This window comes from Amblyomma maculatum, chromosome 9 (genome assembly GCF_055883805.1).
Source record: "Amblyomma maculatum isolate TAMU_Amacu chromosome 9, ASM5588380v1, whole genome shotgun sequence".
Classification (NCBI taxonomy): domain Eukaryota; kingdom Metazoa; phylum Arthropoda; class Arachnida; order Ixodida; family Ixodidae; genus Amblyomma; species Amblyomma maculatum.
This window is the reverse complement of record NC_139352.1, coordinates 28,115,131-28,131,536: the sequence shown is the minus strand read 5'-3', so window position 1 is coordinate 28,131,536 and position 16,406 is coordinate 28,115,131. Positions and strand designations below refer to the sequence as shown.

Below are 16,406 nucleotides of genomic sequence, written 5' to 3'. Positions count from 1 at the left end.
TTGTGTCACCCGGGGTGTGACGTTACGCGCTGCGCCATGGGTACGACCACGCTACGCCGACTGCTTGAGTTGGTAGCTCAGCCCTCACCCTAGTGCCACGTGGGGTGTGACGTCACAGCGTCACGTGGGTGCGGCCGCACTACGCCGACCGCTTGAGTTGGTAGCCCAGCTTTCACGCTAGTGTCACGTGGATTGTGACGTCACAGCGTCATGTGGGTGCGGCCGCACCACGCTGAAGGCTCGCAAAATAGAGTAGTATTGCTTTCGCAATAAAATAACCGGGGGAGGATCCCCGCGACAGGGTATGTGCTTTGCGTGCCGTCGTCGCACTCGCCGCTTCAGTGGCTGGACAACGGCTGGCGTTACAGTCGCTATGGCAACCAGTGAGGCACAGGCAAGATTTCCGCTCTTTTATGACGATCATATGGATCTTTCGCGCTAAAATGACTGGCACAGGAGTGGAGAGAGCGATCTTCTAGTGTGCCCCGTTTATACGCTCGTCTTTCGTCTCTGTAACAAATTAGTGCGATATCGCCGCGATACACTTCAAAATGTTTACAATGTTAGCCCCTTTTAGCCAAAACGTTTGACGTTTTAGCACCGGTCGCAATAGTCAACATTCCAGTGCCGCCGGACAAGAAGAAAGATGCTCAAATCTGGCAATTTTAACTCTTAAGGAATGAACCCTCACATTTTAGAATGAAAGCGCACTGACAATAATATTTTGTTCATATTACCCAGTTTTTTTTTTTACCACAGTATTTAAGCTAGCATTTTTCAATAATTCAATCATGAGGGCAATTATATGGGTTTCCTAGATTTTTCTCGGCTCAGTTGAACGGTAACCTAGCATCGTGGTTCAGGTTTGTCGATACGAAAGAATTGTATCTCTTAAAAAAACAGCAATATTAGGCGTAAATTATTACTAAGTTTTGATCACTAGGTTATTTTATTTCCTCTATAAATTATATTATTTCTAACTTTTTAATTTCTTCAGAGCCTTTTACAAGAAGATCAATATTTGAAGGGTCGTCTTCTAGCCAACACGTTATGAACAAAGCGCAACTACCTTCTTTTTGGCGTTTTATCATGGATTATTTTACATTTCTATATCATTCCCACAAAGTTTTTAAGCTTAATTGAATTTCAAATATGAATAGCGCGCGGGCACCTCTTGGCTTCTCTGGTCGCTTCCTGTGTTTTAGGTTGACATGTCACTATCCTTTCCACAGCTCGCGTTGCTGTTGCGAATTATCCTTCAGCGACGTACCGGGACAGCAAAAAATTATGAAGGTACTTAATCGTCCCCTTAATATTAGACGTGATAGCGCCTTTCACGCTTCGCCTTCTCACTGTGCGATTTTTTTCGCACTGACAGAATGGCACAGAGTTTCGCAAAGCTTTGGCAAAGTGTTAAACGACTTTAGTTTGCTTGACTTTCGCGAAGAGCAAGGCGAAATATCTGCCTCCCTTTTCGATGGACACCAGCTCTTACAATTAACGGTGTACAATTGGAAGTACATAAGTCATTAGTACGAATCCCTATCCCAGACTATAGCCTCAAAGTTGACTATCACATGCATGTTAAATAAGAAGCTTAATAGTATGACTCTTGCTAGAGGCGCACCAGAAAAGAACGTTTTGCATTGTGATTTTCATCCGATATTACGCGTATAATTTTCCGACACGTTATCTTTAAATCTGGCTTACGGTGCTGGCGACACATTTTTTATCAAAGAGCTGCAAAAAAAAAAAAAAAAAAGTCAGAACAATTCCAACGCGAAAGATGAAGTCCTGCACCTCGAGTAATCGCTGGAGTAATCGAACCACGCTTGTTTTGCGCAGAAATGATCGCAGGGGCTGTAACAGCTCGCTGAGCTCACGCTTACTGAAGGCATTACCGCGTTTCCGTATTGCGCTCTATCTAGGCTTACCTCGCTTGTCGGCACGCACGACCCGAATGAGCTCACGCACTAAGTCGGCGTCGTAAGATTTCCACACAGGGCACGAAAACGTTGCTGAATGAACGAAAGAAGCTTGAGACAGTGTTCTGGAGCATGTCTGCTCCCGCGCGTCTTTGTCAAGTCGACTAGGGGAGAGGGAAATAAAGGCGGTAAGCAGGAGGAGAGGGGAAGCGCATAAGCGTGACGCAGACCAAGGTGCGGACTCGAGCCCAACAACGACAGAGAAAAAGACGCTAAGGGGGCGGCCTTTTCTAACAATGCTGCGGCTTCGACGTGGCTCGTAGTCGCGGCCTATCGACGAGAAGTATTACAAACGCGTTCCTCCCGGGTGTCACATAAGGCGACATTTTCCTTTCGCGGAGTGCGCAGAACACAGCTGCCGGAGTGCCGCTAGGGATTGTATTTAGTATCGCTGTGTCTAGCGTTTTTCGCTTTTTTTTTCGTCTCGGCTGCCAACACAATCGAAAAGACATTAAAATGACGGAAATGCAGCCACTGATAGCTCTGAAGCTAAAAATGGAGACAAACATATTTTAGCGTCAATGAGCAACAATATGCGACGTGGCCTTAATGGCACCGACATTGGTCTCGATATTCCTCAACCTATCAAGAAGAAGTATTATTGTGAAAATTCGCCATTTATATGTAGCGTAGCACGAGATTAGGCGCAAACTTGCTATCCTCGCGCTTTATGGCCTATGACTCTGGCGATTCACGGTTAATTCAAGGGGCCAAAATATAATTTCGATTCATTGGGAGTACCCTATATAATTGGATATTTCGTGTAATTCTCTAATTGCTTTGTCCAGCAATCCGATCGCAGTGCCAGCTGTTCGAGAGAATAGTCACGTGTGCCGAAGGATATTGCCAAGGATAATATGGTATACCTTGTTTTCACAGCTTCATGCAGTGACCCTTATTATGACGGGAAGTAATCATCTTCATCGTGATGGCAGTCGTATAGCTAATCTCATCCATACGTGCTACACAGTTGCAAAGCTTCCTGACTCGTTGAGCTAAGATCAATGTATAATATAAAAGACTCGAGGCAACAATTAAAAATTTGTTACGTCGTGAAGAGATGCTTAGTGTTCCACAGTGTGGGAAAGAAAATGCAAAGACGTGGACACGTGATGGTCCAACTATTTGCATAGGCGTCACAAAGGAGGCTGTGCTCATGGTTGCCCATTTTTCCTGCTCCAGATTTAATCAGTTTTTTTTTTAAACAACATTCCCGTGGTTTGTCTGGCTGAACAATATTTTCTCAATTCTCGATGATTATGGGGCTTTCATTCACGCTTTAAAGAGAAAACTTTAATGAGTTCTCGGTGGCACCTGCTTGTGTTGTAGATAATTCAGTATCGTTGGCATTTTAGGCGACTGAAAAGTTGTCATCAAAAAATCCTGATTGATGGACAGGACCATGCAATTTTAAGGTGTGAATTTCAAATCACAAACAACGCTCAGCTAAATGTGAGCACGTGCGGAATGAAAGTGGCTAACACTTGACATGTATGGGAATTAAAGGGTGCTGCAAGTCTTAAGTGATTAACTATATAAACTAATTGCCTTCACTCAAATCCTCTTTCGATCAAAGCAGGATTTGGCCATGTAAAGCACTTTTGTACGACTTAGAAAGAATTGAGGTTTTTCATGTCACGTTGTCTTTCATGATAACTGGTACTTCATGCTAATGGGCTCAGGCGATATTAGAGATAAACACAGGAGGCTGTCTCGTCATACTCTGAAGATGAAGCTTAAGTACCCCTCTAGTTTTGTTCTTTTTCTCTTTCTGTTTAGAAATACACTACCCTTGTCAATATCTTCAGGAGCTCTGCAAATCAGACACGTTGATGTATTTACGTGTTTTACTTCTTTTATATTAGGGGTGTGCTAATAGTATTTTTTCCCAACCGAATCGAATACGAATAATGTAGCTAAAAAGCGAATCGAATACGAATCGAATAGTGAAAGCAGCGAATCGAATACGAATCGAATGGTGAAAGCAGCAAATCGAATACGAATAGAATACTCTGCAAGTTATGTTCATATCATTTGTATGTTGATTACAAAACATTAAAAAGTGTCTGAAATTCAATTTTATTCAAAATGCTGTTTGATATATAGTTCACAACAATGTACAGCTGCGTCAACCTTGAGTACAGGCGAGATAAAGTCTAAATATTTAAAAGCAAGAAGATTGCACAGAGCCATAAGCAAACGAAAATAGCACTCAGTAAAGTCAAGTGGAGTTGGCAGGAGTTAATAAAATTACTAGATGCAACTTGGTTAGAAGTACAGCCTGGCACTACTAGAATGCACAACTAGAAATTGAGTACCGTCAACATGGCATCAGTCAAACAGCATCACATCAACTAAGACAAGACTTTCCCAGACTACTCATCAAAAATTTTAAAAATGCTTGACTAGATTAAGGCTTTAACACTGCGGGGAAATCACACAGAAAATGCAGATACATGTCTAGATTAATCTGCATTTTTTATTTGAGCCTTTAATGACGAGGACTGAAACTTGTTACAACAGTTATGAGAAACGACCATTCACAAAGATAAAATTTGATATCCCAAAAGGTGGAACATTAGAAGTAGTGCAGATGCAGTGAAACAAAGCGCATTTCACAAAGTGCATTCTCGGCAGATTAGAGACGTGTGAACTATGACACGACTACGAGAAGTTGCCTCCGCGATTCGTGATATGTCCAATCTTTAAGAATGTATCCATGCGAATGGACCGTGTCGCGGCCACGCTGAAGCATGTAGGCTCCCTAAAACGGTGATCTCTGCTTCTCGCGTAGGCTTATTGCGGCAGCAAGCTGTGCCTGCTCGAAGCTGACGCTGCCTTCGCGAGAATGGTCGGAGGTAACCGAGACGTTAATTCGGGCCAGTTACTCGAAAAGTATTCGAACATTATTCGAAAATTTGCGAAGATATTCGAACAGTTTCGAATAATTTTCAATTTCCACTATTTGATTCGTTTAACGAATCGAATATTATGATATTCGATTCGATATTCGAAAATTTCGAATATTCGCACAACCCTATTTTATATATTTTTCAAGTGTTCTTTTTAACTGTCACGCATTTAAATATTTTATTTTCTCTTTCGATTTGTTCACAGTATTATAAGCAAAATTCAGAGCCTTTGCCGAATACCTTACATACATCTGTTGTTTTCCTGCGGGCTTATGTTCGTGACAGCAAAGCCATAAATGATCACACCCCACTACGATAATCTCGTCTTGCGCACTTCATAGCGTACAAGTGTTGTATTTATTTGAGAAAACCAAACTGACACTCACAATAATAAGCGGCCGTAAATAGGCACTCTAATCGCTTGTATTGAGTGGCCATCTCTGAAAATAGAACGGTGATGATAATAAAATGTGATGAGTGATGAAGGCACAGACAGCGAGAGCAGCTGGAGAGAAATAATACATTCATTGTCCATCCTTCTTATCCTTTTTAGGCACACCCTTCTTCATGGCAGCGCCGAGAGAAGTGAAAGAAGACATAAGTGCTGTGCTCAAAGCCGCCTTTCATCCTCCCCATACTTCCTCGACAACTCCACGAATCAATGAGGCTCACCAGAAAGGTCACAAAAGGCGGAAAGCGAATAAAAAAGGTCTTAATATCGTGACTGTTCTTTTTATCTGACATCTTTGAGGATTTTGAGTAGAGTAACTGTTGTGGAAAGTTTCCGAAAACCCACCATTACCATGGAAGAAAATCATTGACCATTACCCCCCTCCATGAGTTACACCACAATTTATTCCAGTTAATATTTGTTATGTTTTACATTGTTAAGTTGTGCATACTCCACCCTGGCCAAGCTCCTGGGTTAAGTAGGCGCCAAGAATGAACCCAATCAACAAAAAAGCGTCGCACACAATATTGTACCGGCCTGGGCGTTTTGTCAGCTTTCCAACTGCATTAATCGTACAGTTCTGTAATTTCTTGGCAAAAACAAACAAACAAACAAACAAACAAACAAACAAACAAACAAACAAACAAACAAACAAAAACTAATTAACGCCATGCGTAGATCGTTAGCAAAGGAGCGGCCAAAATGTATGTGTTATGATATCGTAAGAATAATTCCATGCAACGGACATCTTTGATGACTGCACAGATCACTATACCGTACAGAGATACAAGATTCCCCCTCCTCCACGAATAATAAGCCGTGTCTGCTGGTTCGCAACAGCTCATCTGCAGGCGTAGGGTGCGGTTGAACTGTTGAAGGCCCGCAACATCTAAACATTCTTGAATGCGGCAAGATTAAAATGATGACACGGAGACGGATGACTTGAAGATCTGAGATGAACTCGTCTCTAAGGCTGACGATGGGAAGTTGATAAACACCGCCTTCAAAGCCTGGTTGAAATGGATCCAAAGAAGCCACCGTCTCGTAAACGGAAGAGGCAACGTGGAAGCAGAGTCGGTAAGGAACATGAACCGTTAGATGCCTTCAACTTCGCATCGTCACCCTTAGAGGCGAGTTCATCTCACATATCCAAAGCACCTAAAGATGAGGGGAGAACGTCTGCGGTTCCTTGGAGTGATCGAGTAATTTCCAAGAGAAAAAGAAAAAAACAAATAATCATGGAAGAGGGCTTCAGACGAGAATGAGCTGGCCAGATGGGATTCGCAAGTTAGTGCAGCCGGTTTGGGAGCTCAGTTAGTACAGGACAGCGGTGATGAATAATAAATGGAAGATGCCTTTTTACTGAGCAATGGCCGTTGCTTAGCTGGTAATAGTTACCCAAAGAGCCCGGTGTTTAAGAGCGTCACACAGATATTGTTATACTTTCTGAGACACAGGTCTCCGAAACTATAACAATATCTATATAACAAGAAACAATATAACAAGAAAAATAATGGTAGCTACCATTATTTTTCTTTCTTTGTCACGAGACGAACGTTAGATATTTAGCCGATGACATCGAGGGCACCGGGGTAGGGAACATGTAGTCACTGTTTAGCGGAAATGTGGTCATCGCGAGTATTGCAGCCCATCTTCCCACGAGCAAAGAAGAGTGTTTTTAACACAGACATCTCCGAAAAAGTCATGGTTGTTGCCTTTTGTGCCTTTGTGGGTGAAATTCTGGACAACGACTATACGTTAGTATTTTTTAAGGCTTCCCCATTCGTGCAGGGGGGTTAAATCACAGGGTCCGCCTTCAGCATAAAGTCATTCTTCCCATGCGCAGGAAGGAGCGCTGAAGTTACGGAGACTGTTCTTCGCCTTCACAAAACCCCGACGCATGCGTTTTGTCAGGCATTGAAATATACCAGATGAAAATACCCGACCTGTCTGCCGACGCCGGTTCCGGGTGCGTCCCAAAGAACGTCAAACAATATGAAGAAAAGCCAAGAAATGCTTAGGGGCAACATTCTTGTATAAAGATTCTATCTGGCATCAATGGCTGCATTCAAGGAAAAGAAAAACGGCGATGTATTCTTCAATCCAGATCCCTCCTTGATTAACAAATTGAAGAAAAAAAGAAGTCGAACCTACCCCACGAACCTCCGGAGAACTCGGAACTTATTCGTTTCTTATCGATGGAGCTGAAAAGTAGACATGAGCAGAGCGAAGTTCGCGAGAGGAACTATCAGAATTCTGCCTGCACCACGACAGAGTTTTTATACGTATTCAGAGAACGTCAAACAACACGAATAGAAGCGAAGAAATGCTTAGGGGCAACATCATTTGGGCACAAGAAACTTTTCAATGTGTCTTTTCTGGCAGGGCGTTGCTAGACTTCAACGGGTATAAAAGCGACGGCATTACTTTAACTAGCTTGCAAAAAATGTTTCTGTTAACTTCATCTTCTTTTAGGAATGTTGTCACAGGACGACCAGCATATCAAGCATAAAAAGTAACATCTGTTCGCAGTATTTGCTATACCGTAACTAGATTCCCCTCTTTCTTCTCTCACAAAATATACCATCCTGCCATTTCACGTGACACTCTAATTCGTCAACCATATTTGCGCGTCATGTTGATCACTGTTGCAATGATCAATCCCTTTTTTTATCGATTGTTTTTTTTTCCTTAATGCCCATATCTTTGAATAAAAATGAAAATAAACGACAATAAGCAGGGTTTCGGACAATAAACTATAATCATTTGCTCATGTAATGGTAGCATGTCGTCCACGTGGCAACTGTTAGCTGCGTGACAACTGGCGCCTCAGCAAATCGTTGTGAGAGTGTAGGTTGCCACACAGTTTTTGGCGTTAGAGTGTACCGAAGGTATTACGCACTTCAACAACAAGGAGGCAGCTTTCGGTTAATTGAGCGGTTTACGCAACGCTACCTAAATATTTCGGAGCTTCTGGCTCGCGCGTCTAGTAAATGAAATGGCTCCCAGGGCGAAATTGTGACTTTGTTGTGATTTTTTGTTTTACGAAAGTACAGCGAATTATTTCACTCCAGACTGATCCATTGCATGGCAGCATCTAATGCTGTTGTATAATTCAGTGTAAATTGCAACATATATAAATTACACTGAACGATTCAACTTTTTTTTTTTCCTTTCCCTTGTGTAGGTACTCTGCCTGATATATGTCTACCGGGTGTAAGAAACGAAGAGCGAAATAAAGTTCACGCTTCTGCTGCTCGCATATTTGCACATTTATAACATCGTACTTTTGCAAGTTCCTTTGGTTTCGTGATACAATACAGACTGTGAATGCGTATTCTTAAATGTTAGTCATTGCTTCGCCGCAGTGGTGCAGTGGTTAGGGCGCTGAACTACTGGGCACAAAGATGCGGGATGGAATCCCGGCCGTGGCTGCCGCTTTCCGACGGAAGCGCACATATAGAACTCTAGGTGGCCACAACTTCCAGGACGCCCTATTACGGCGTCTCTCATAATCCGACTTGGCATCGGACGTTAAACACCATAACCAAACCAAACCAAATGTCAGTCATTACTGACAACTCCCGCCTGCGTCTTGTCGCGGTGGAATATGTGCTGTGGCCTTCCCGCAGTCTATGCACATGTGGCCCCTCTAGCTACGCCTCTAGTGTTCTACATACACAAAATTCGTTTCTCGCTTTTGGTAAACTGCGCTGTACAGCCGATGCGTGAAAGGCAGCCATTTTTGCCAGATTCGCGGAGAAAGAGAAGCCAAGAATAAATCTTGCTCGGTGGGCAACGAATAATGTAATAAATGGAAAACTGTTTGTAATCCTGTTTTAAAAGTTTCGTACAGACAGAACATCTCAACAAAGGGGCGCAATAGTATGCATCGATCTTTTTCTACCCCTTGACTTTACGCTGTTTTGGGAGTATTATATCGCGTTTAACTTAAAACTACGCTGACGTTTTGTAATGTTTCAAAAGCCAATGATTGATTATGAAAACATTGTGCCGCGAACCATTATACGTCTTGTTTATTCATTCTCAGTGTCGCCAGCTTACGGCTTTATCAGTTTTCGACGCGAGTTGCGGCACACTATCTCCAACGATTGTCGTCATGATCGATTGCTTCCAGTTCTAAATAATTGTAGTTGTTTTTGGCGGCGTCGATATTTCCACGCCATATTTAGACTATAGCGGAACTAAGAACGGCAGGCATTATTTTATTAGACGGATTCGGAGCATGTTTGTCGTTATTGTCGCGGACGGAAGTAGGCGCTATAAAGAGTTTCGTCTATAGAAGCCTACCGCCGCCTTCCTGAATACCGGACTGCCTTTGCCGCTACTTGACATCCGGCGAAAGTGCTGAACCCCGTTATCGTGGCATGCCCCGAAAGGTGGAGGCCGCCGCGCGGACACTGTGGGTATCATGCAGCTGTCTAAAACCTCCCATTTTCCAAAAATGGTGATGAATGGCTTGACCTCTTCGGACGCGTAGCAATATTCAATGCATCGAATTAGCAAAATTGAGGCATGTTTGCTTCCTAGTTGAAGAACCTGCCCCTAAGTGGCATGGAAATTGTGAAGTTTCTTTGGAGGACTGGGACGTATTCACGAGAGCTTTTGAAGGCCTTTACAAGCATCGACCGAATAGAAAATGATTACAGGCATCGTCCACAGCCCTTCACAATTTCCCCGCCGTGGTGGCACTGTGGTTACGGCGCTGGATTGTTGTGCCCAAGGATGCGGGATCGAATCCCGGTCGCGGTGGTCGCTTTTACATGAAGGCGAAAGACAAGGTGGCAGTGTGCTCTGTGATGTCTGTGCAGTTTAAAGAACTCCTGGTAGTCTAAATTTGCGGAGCCCACCACTGCGCGTTTCTTAAGGCTTAGTCGTTCGGGGACGCTAAATCTCATAAAACAAACCAAAGTATAACCTTCCGAAATTGATGCAGAATTCGTTCAAGAAGCGCATGCTGAAGAAAATAAATACCCTCAACGCCCTAACACCTCAGTCCAACCTACCTGTATTATGCATCCGAATACAAACTCTGCGACTAGCGAGAACTAGTGACGATTACTAGAACATTACATCGTTGAGGAAGAGGAGGAGGAGGGAATAAATGACACGAAAACGATGATCCCTTATGTCTGTGGCTTCCTTTGGGGATCTTCGTTCGCATACTGATTTATTGATTTACTTATAGGAAGGGAAAGGCGCGGTAACTTGTTTTCTGTGGACACCGCAACCGCGCCGTAAGGGAAGGGAGGAAGATGGGAGTGAAAGTGGAAAGAGAGAAAGAGGAGCCGTAGTGGAGGGCTACGGAGTAATTTCGACCACCTGGGGATCTTTAACGTGCGCTGACATCGCACAGCACACGACGCCTCTTCGTTTCGCCTCCATCGAAACGCAGCCGCCGAGGTCGGGTTCGAACCCGGGTACTCCGGCACAGTAGTCGGGCGTCTTACCACTGCACCACCCCGGCGGGGCAGCTGACCCACCTCCGTTACCTTGTGCAGACAGAAGAGAGAAAGTAGAGAAAAAAGAAAACGAAGAGGGAGAGAAAGACGCGTGTTGCAACAGCCGTCGTCCACCACCGAAACGCGGTACCGGGCGCAATAACGGCCTACAACAGATAAAAATATGGCGGCCGGCTAGCCCCCGCCGCAAGCGGCGGTGGCCTACCAGTCCCAGCTCCGTAGGGCCAGGAGCAGCCACCCCGAGCTCTTCGCTTTGTACCTCTATTATCTCAAATTTGCTCAATAGTATATAGTCGTAAGGTTGTAAGGCACCATACTCTGTCAGAGACCACAAAACATAATATAGAGCATAGTTTTTATCAAAGCCGTAGGAACGTGTCTGTATGGCCTGGAGGTATACGTGTTGTACTCGGTGAGGCCTACTTGGCCTGGGGAGGGTGGACGCCTTAAATGAACTGCGAGAGGCACACTTTGATGAACCAATGCACAAGGCTATCTAAAACGCTGTCGGGTCACCGTTTTCTTGCCCGACTGCACATCCACCACTCAGTACAATCGTTAAGGGTGCCGAGAGGTCCGATTTCCTTTACCCTTCCATCCCAAAGGAGAAGATGAAGTAAGCATCTCCTGCCAATGTTGTGACATCTCCCACCGCATGTGAGGGAACGCTCGTGACATTTATCTCAAAATTCCTATGTTAGAGGCTGGTAAAGTTAATGAGGAGGGATTTTCCTTTAAACAAAAGACTAATTCCCTATATTCTCAAAACATTGGATAATGTGCATGCAAAATTTTTATCTATTATCAAGTAAAAAGGTCTTTGTGCAGCGAAGCACATATTTGAATATTTTTGCTCTATATAATCTTGACCCATTCAACACGCAATAAGGAGTGCAAAGAAAAGCTGGCATGTGTACAGGTGTATATAATAAACAGAAAACAAAGAAAAGTATTCGCCAAGAGCGTTCTATTATAGATAAATCTTGGTTGGTTGCTGAGAAGGGAAACCACTGAAAGAAGTCGGGCAGTCCGTATCGGTAAAGCAGGGTAGGAAAAAGCGTTATTTAATGGGAGAGGGCTATGGAACGAAAAATGGTAGGGGTAACATTAAGAGATAGGAAGCGTGCACAGTGGGTCAGAGAAATAACTCATGTCACCGACATTCTAGTGGAAATTAAGAAGAAGAAATGGTCATGGGCAGGACATGTAGTGCGAAGAGAGGATAACCGATGGTCGCTTAGGGTAACAAACTGGATTCCAAGGGAAGGAAAGCGTAGCAGGGGGCGGCAGAAAGTTAGGTGGGCGGAAGAGGTTAAGAAGTTCGCAGGGGTCAAGTGGATGCAGCTAGCACAGAACCGGGTTAAGTGGAGAAATATGGGAGAGGCCTTCGCCCTGCAGTGGGTATAGTCAGGCTGATGATGATGATGATGATGATGATGATGATGATGATGAATGTTTTGAAATGCGTAATCGCGGCACATGTCTGAGTTCATAATGAAGGGCTTGTTGGAGTTGTGTTTGGAACAGCGGTCCACGCTCGGGAAACTACTTGTACTGTTGCAGGATACAGAAATGATAAAATTCGGAAAATTATTTATGTGATGTTTCAGACTTAAGGGACAAAATAACGACAACGACGATAAGGCAGGCAGAGTTGCTATTGCTTTCAACACAATTGTTGAAACTTCAAGAGTTTGTTACTTCTGGTAGCTGGAGTGCTACTCGATAATAATTTAGAGTACCTTACATTTCATTTGAATAACGCGATGTATCAAAGAAACCTGGTGCTGTCACAGGTAGCGCTGTTTGGAATTTTCTAAGCGTTCAGTCTGTGCAAGAAATTTAATCTTCTGATGCTCTACATGAGCATCCCCACAAAAGAAACTCACTAAATTCCCTTTCGAAACATTCTCTCGATTTACTGTAGCTCTGAACTTGAAGACACGAAGCTATCTGCATCACTGATCCTGACATATTTGCAATGTCACTGCAATCATTAGCAAACCTCTGCAGGTTTATTGGAAGAAAAAAGCTATGTTTGGCTTTTGGATCTTTATCTGGAATGCTCTTCGCCAGCGTTGCACTGTGCTCGGCCGGAAGAGGCAGGTGTTTTTTTCTACAGCCACCACTAAGCAAGTTTTTCGTTATCGCAGCCGCCGAGTTGTAAGTACAGTTGTTTGCATAACGCAGCCCGATCACGAGTTTTATTAAGAATACTTTCGATGCGTACCTTGTATGCTGGACTGATGCCAGCATTCTGTGATAGTTGCTTAGCAAATATCGTTTTAGAACAATTCGCGTACGCCTGAGAGGTCAAACAAACGATTCACCAACTGCCCGCGCCTGTGAGTTATGTAAACTGCTCTTGCGACTTGTGGCAAGATAGTACCTGAGCTTTATTTCAAGCTACCAGTTTCATTAAACAGATACAAAGTCCAGATAGACTCCTGTCGTGCCATAGGAAATTGTCCTTTTTATGGGATAAGATTTTTAATAAGACCAAAAGAACACAAAAACCAAATACACGTAGCGCCATTATTGTAAATTCGTACATTACATAAGGTGAAATATTTATGCGCCTTCTCAACAACACCTATCTGACGGTGGGCAAGAATTACCGTCGGAATACGAGGAACACTCTGAGTGAGCAAGAATGCAGAGTTTCATAATTAGGTCAATGCTACGCAGAGGACGAAAAGACCATGCTGCAAGATGGAAAAAATATATCTTCCAGTGTCTATAATGCACCCTGACACTCTTCGAAGTGAGTGTAAAGTATGCTGCCACTTATAGGGTGGGGTTTTATAGGTACGGTGACGACCTCATATTGATCGATGGATATGAGTCTTTGGCAGGCCAGTTGTTCGCTGTATTGCTGCTAATAAATGATGTTACAGTTGCACTTCTTTCCGAGTAATGTGAAGTTTCACAGCTCTTATTTGCTTTATAGTTATACAGACATCAAGTGGTTAAAGAGACGCTGGCCGGCTTTGCAGAGCGTACGCTGTGTAAAGGGATCTGAACAGATTTTACGAAAAGCTGCCGATCATGTGTTTGAAGATGAACAGACAATAACATTACGGCGCCATCACCTATTGCTATGGAACACAGATATGTATTGCACGGTGTGTCTGTATCTGTTTGGAGAGGGATGGTATTTACGAAAGTAAAATATAAAAAAATAACGAAGGAGGAGGTTGAGCAGAGCTAATTCTAGCAAGCCCGTTGGCATGTGTCGCCAAATAGGTGGAAGAAAACAGTCAGGCGGAAGCCATAAGTAGAAAACGTGACAGGGCTACTATGGTGCTCGTGTCTAGTCTAAATCTTGTCTCCTCCTGCGTCTGAATGTGTCAGCGTTGTTATACTTCATAGATTCAGAATAAACCAATTAACTCTCCCAGAAATCGGTTTGGGTTCGTTTGTGGAGTTTCACGTCCCAAAGGGACTCAGGCTCTGAGAGACGTCGCAGTGGAGGGCTCCGGAAATTTGTACCACCTGGGTTCTTTTAACATGCACTGACATCGCACAGCACATGGTCGCCTTGCTTTTCACCTTCATAGAAAAGCCGCCGCCACCGACAGGATTCCAACCTGCATCCTTGGGAACAGTAGTCGAGCTCGCTAATCACTGCGCCCCCACGGTGGGGCAAAGTAGATTCAATGCAGGTGACAAAGTTCAAGCACAGAAATACATCGCGGCCACGCACTCTGCGAACGCACTTCCGCCATTTATTGGTGTGTTAATTTAGAAAGTCCTTGCTTATAGTAAATTTGTTATTACTCTTGGGGTGGTCATAGCTTCACTGACAGCTTCACGTATTGAATCCGCAATTATTCTTTAATTTGAAGAACCAAATATTTTGCAGCGTAATAAAAGCAGGCATGAAGAATCACTTAAATGTTTTTCAAACCGTTGGAGAAGGCGCCTAAAACCCCTTAAACGCTATACAAACCTGCACAGAAACATATCTGTGTTCACCGACAATACTTTTGTGATCACAGCCGCAACAACAAGATCGATCCGGTGATTTAGCCGGCACACCAACGTGATAGGCTGCTCAAAACACATGCTCATTCTTTAAAACAGCCCTGATTGGTAGCTCTTAGCTACGGTCGACTAGAAAAGTGTAGTAATCTCGCAAGTGGAAATGTCTGCAAATCCTCCTTTTCGCCTTGGAAGTGGGCACCTTAGCACTGATATCGATCGTCATATTTCTGGAGGACATATGTCGGAAAGGTTCAACAGGAAAGAATAAACGTTATGTATCATTTATTATTATATACTTAGTATTACCGCCACTGATGTTTTATTTACTTGAGGTCTCCGCCAGTAAATTATCATACCACCACAGCGATATAACATACTCTATGACCGACACGTTCTCAAGAGCGCGCTACAAATTATTTATAATAACATGGGAGAAAAGGTGTGCTTCGACGCTACACTGAATATGATATCGCGGAGCCAAAACGTGAATTACAAATTATAAAAAAGAGTTAGGGAACAAAAACACGTGGCAAACCTACATTATATAAAATGCAGGGCTTACAAAAAAGCTACACAAAGAATGAAACAAAATCAGGCAAATTCAACTGAGGCTCAGTGGAATGAAAAAAAAAATATATATACATATATTCCGAGAGCATTGTGGAATCTACACTGACGAGATGCGAAGGTCTAAGCACTGCTGGTGCGCACGGTGCATTACGTTCGCCCTCATTATTATTATCAACTAAATGCTCCAATATTATCGTTGCTGATGCCACCGTTGTCATTATCACTATATGTAGCGTCATTGTCATCGCTACTATCGTCCTCACTGTAAAACAGGGGAATTATGATGTGCATTCCACGATCGCGGGCTGCCTGGTTACCTTTACTCGATGCATGTGTCTTCAGGAATTTTGATGTGTGGGCAAAGTGAGAGCTTTATGCCGGTGTCACTGTGTATGACAGGTTGCGGGATGCGACCTGGTTAAATCAGGCTTCAAGTACTTCCATGCAATAACGGAAAAAAATCTCGGGCGTTGCGCAGTTGGTTAAAGCGCTCGGCTGGGGTTCCAAGGGATGATGGTTCGATGCCCGGTGGAGACAGGATTTATTTAATCTTTACAGTCTTCTTTACGGCATACTGGCTGATGACATCACCAGGTGGTGATGCTATAATCACTCTGTATCCCGCGGAATCTCGGGAAAAAGTGTGACACTTCTCGTAGCCAGACAAAGAAGGTAATGGCCTCGAGTATGAGCCATTAAAGGATTTAGCCTCAAAAAATGATCTTGTTTGGCACGAATAGAACACTTCACTGAACGAAATGATAAGAACATCATCTGATGGATATATTTTGAAGTTCTTCACAAAAGGAAGTTTACGTAAGGTTATACCTCGCGATATATCCTTAGGCTTGTGCACTAAAAGCGATTTTCTGACAAGGCGGTCGGAATGCGATCGAAGGCCAGGTTTCAAGAGAGTAATATTTAGCTGACGATATGAATGGCCTGGAAAGTTTACAGGAGGCTTGGATAGCGGAAGGAGAGGTAGGCCAGCACTGCAGGACTGGCTTTTAAAACGCAG

The 16,406-nt window shown here is 43.6% G+C and overlaps 1 protein-coding gene across 6 annotated transcripts in view; it reads right to left on the bottom strand.

Annotated features, from left to right (window-relative positions):
* LOC146178647 (uncharacterized) overlaps nucleotides 1–16,406 on the bottom strand; it is a 93,976-nt gene that overhangs the window by 7,064 nt on the left and 70,506 nt on the right. The window contains exon 1 of one of the 6 annotated variants that reach the window (XM_084578449.1): nucleotides 1,935–2,160. The exons of 4 other annotated variants lie outside the window; for them this stretch is intronic. The gene's annotated coding sequence lies outside the window, so the exon portion shown is untranslated. Of the gene's footprint in view, nucleotides 1–1,800; nucleotides 1,823–1,934; nucleotides 2,161–16,406 lie in introns of those variants that run through there. One more of the 6 variants, XM_084578455.1, reaches the window with a different exon arrangement.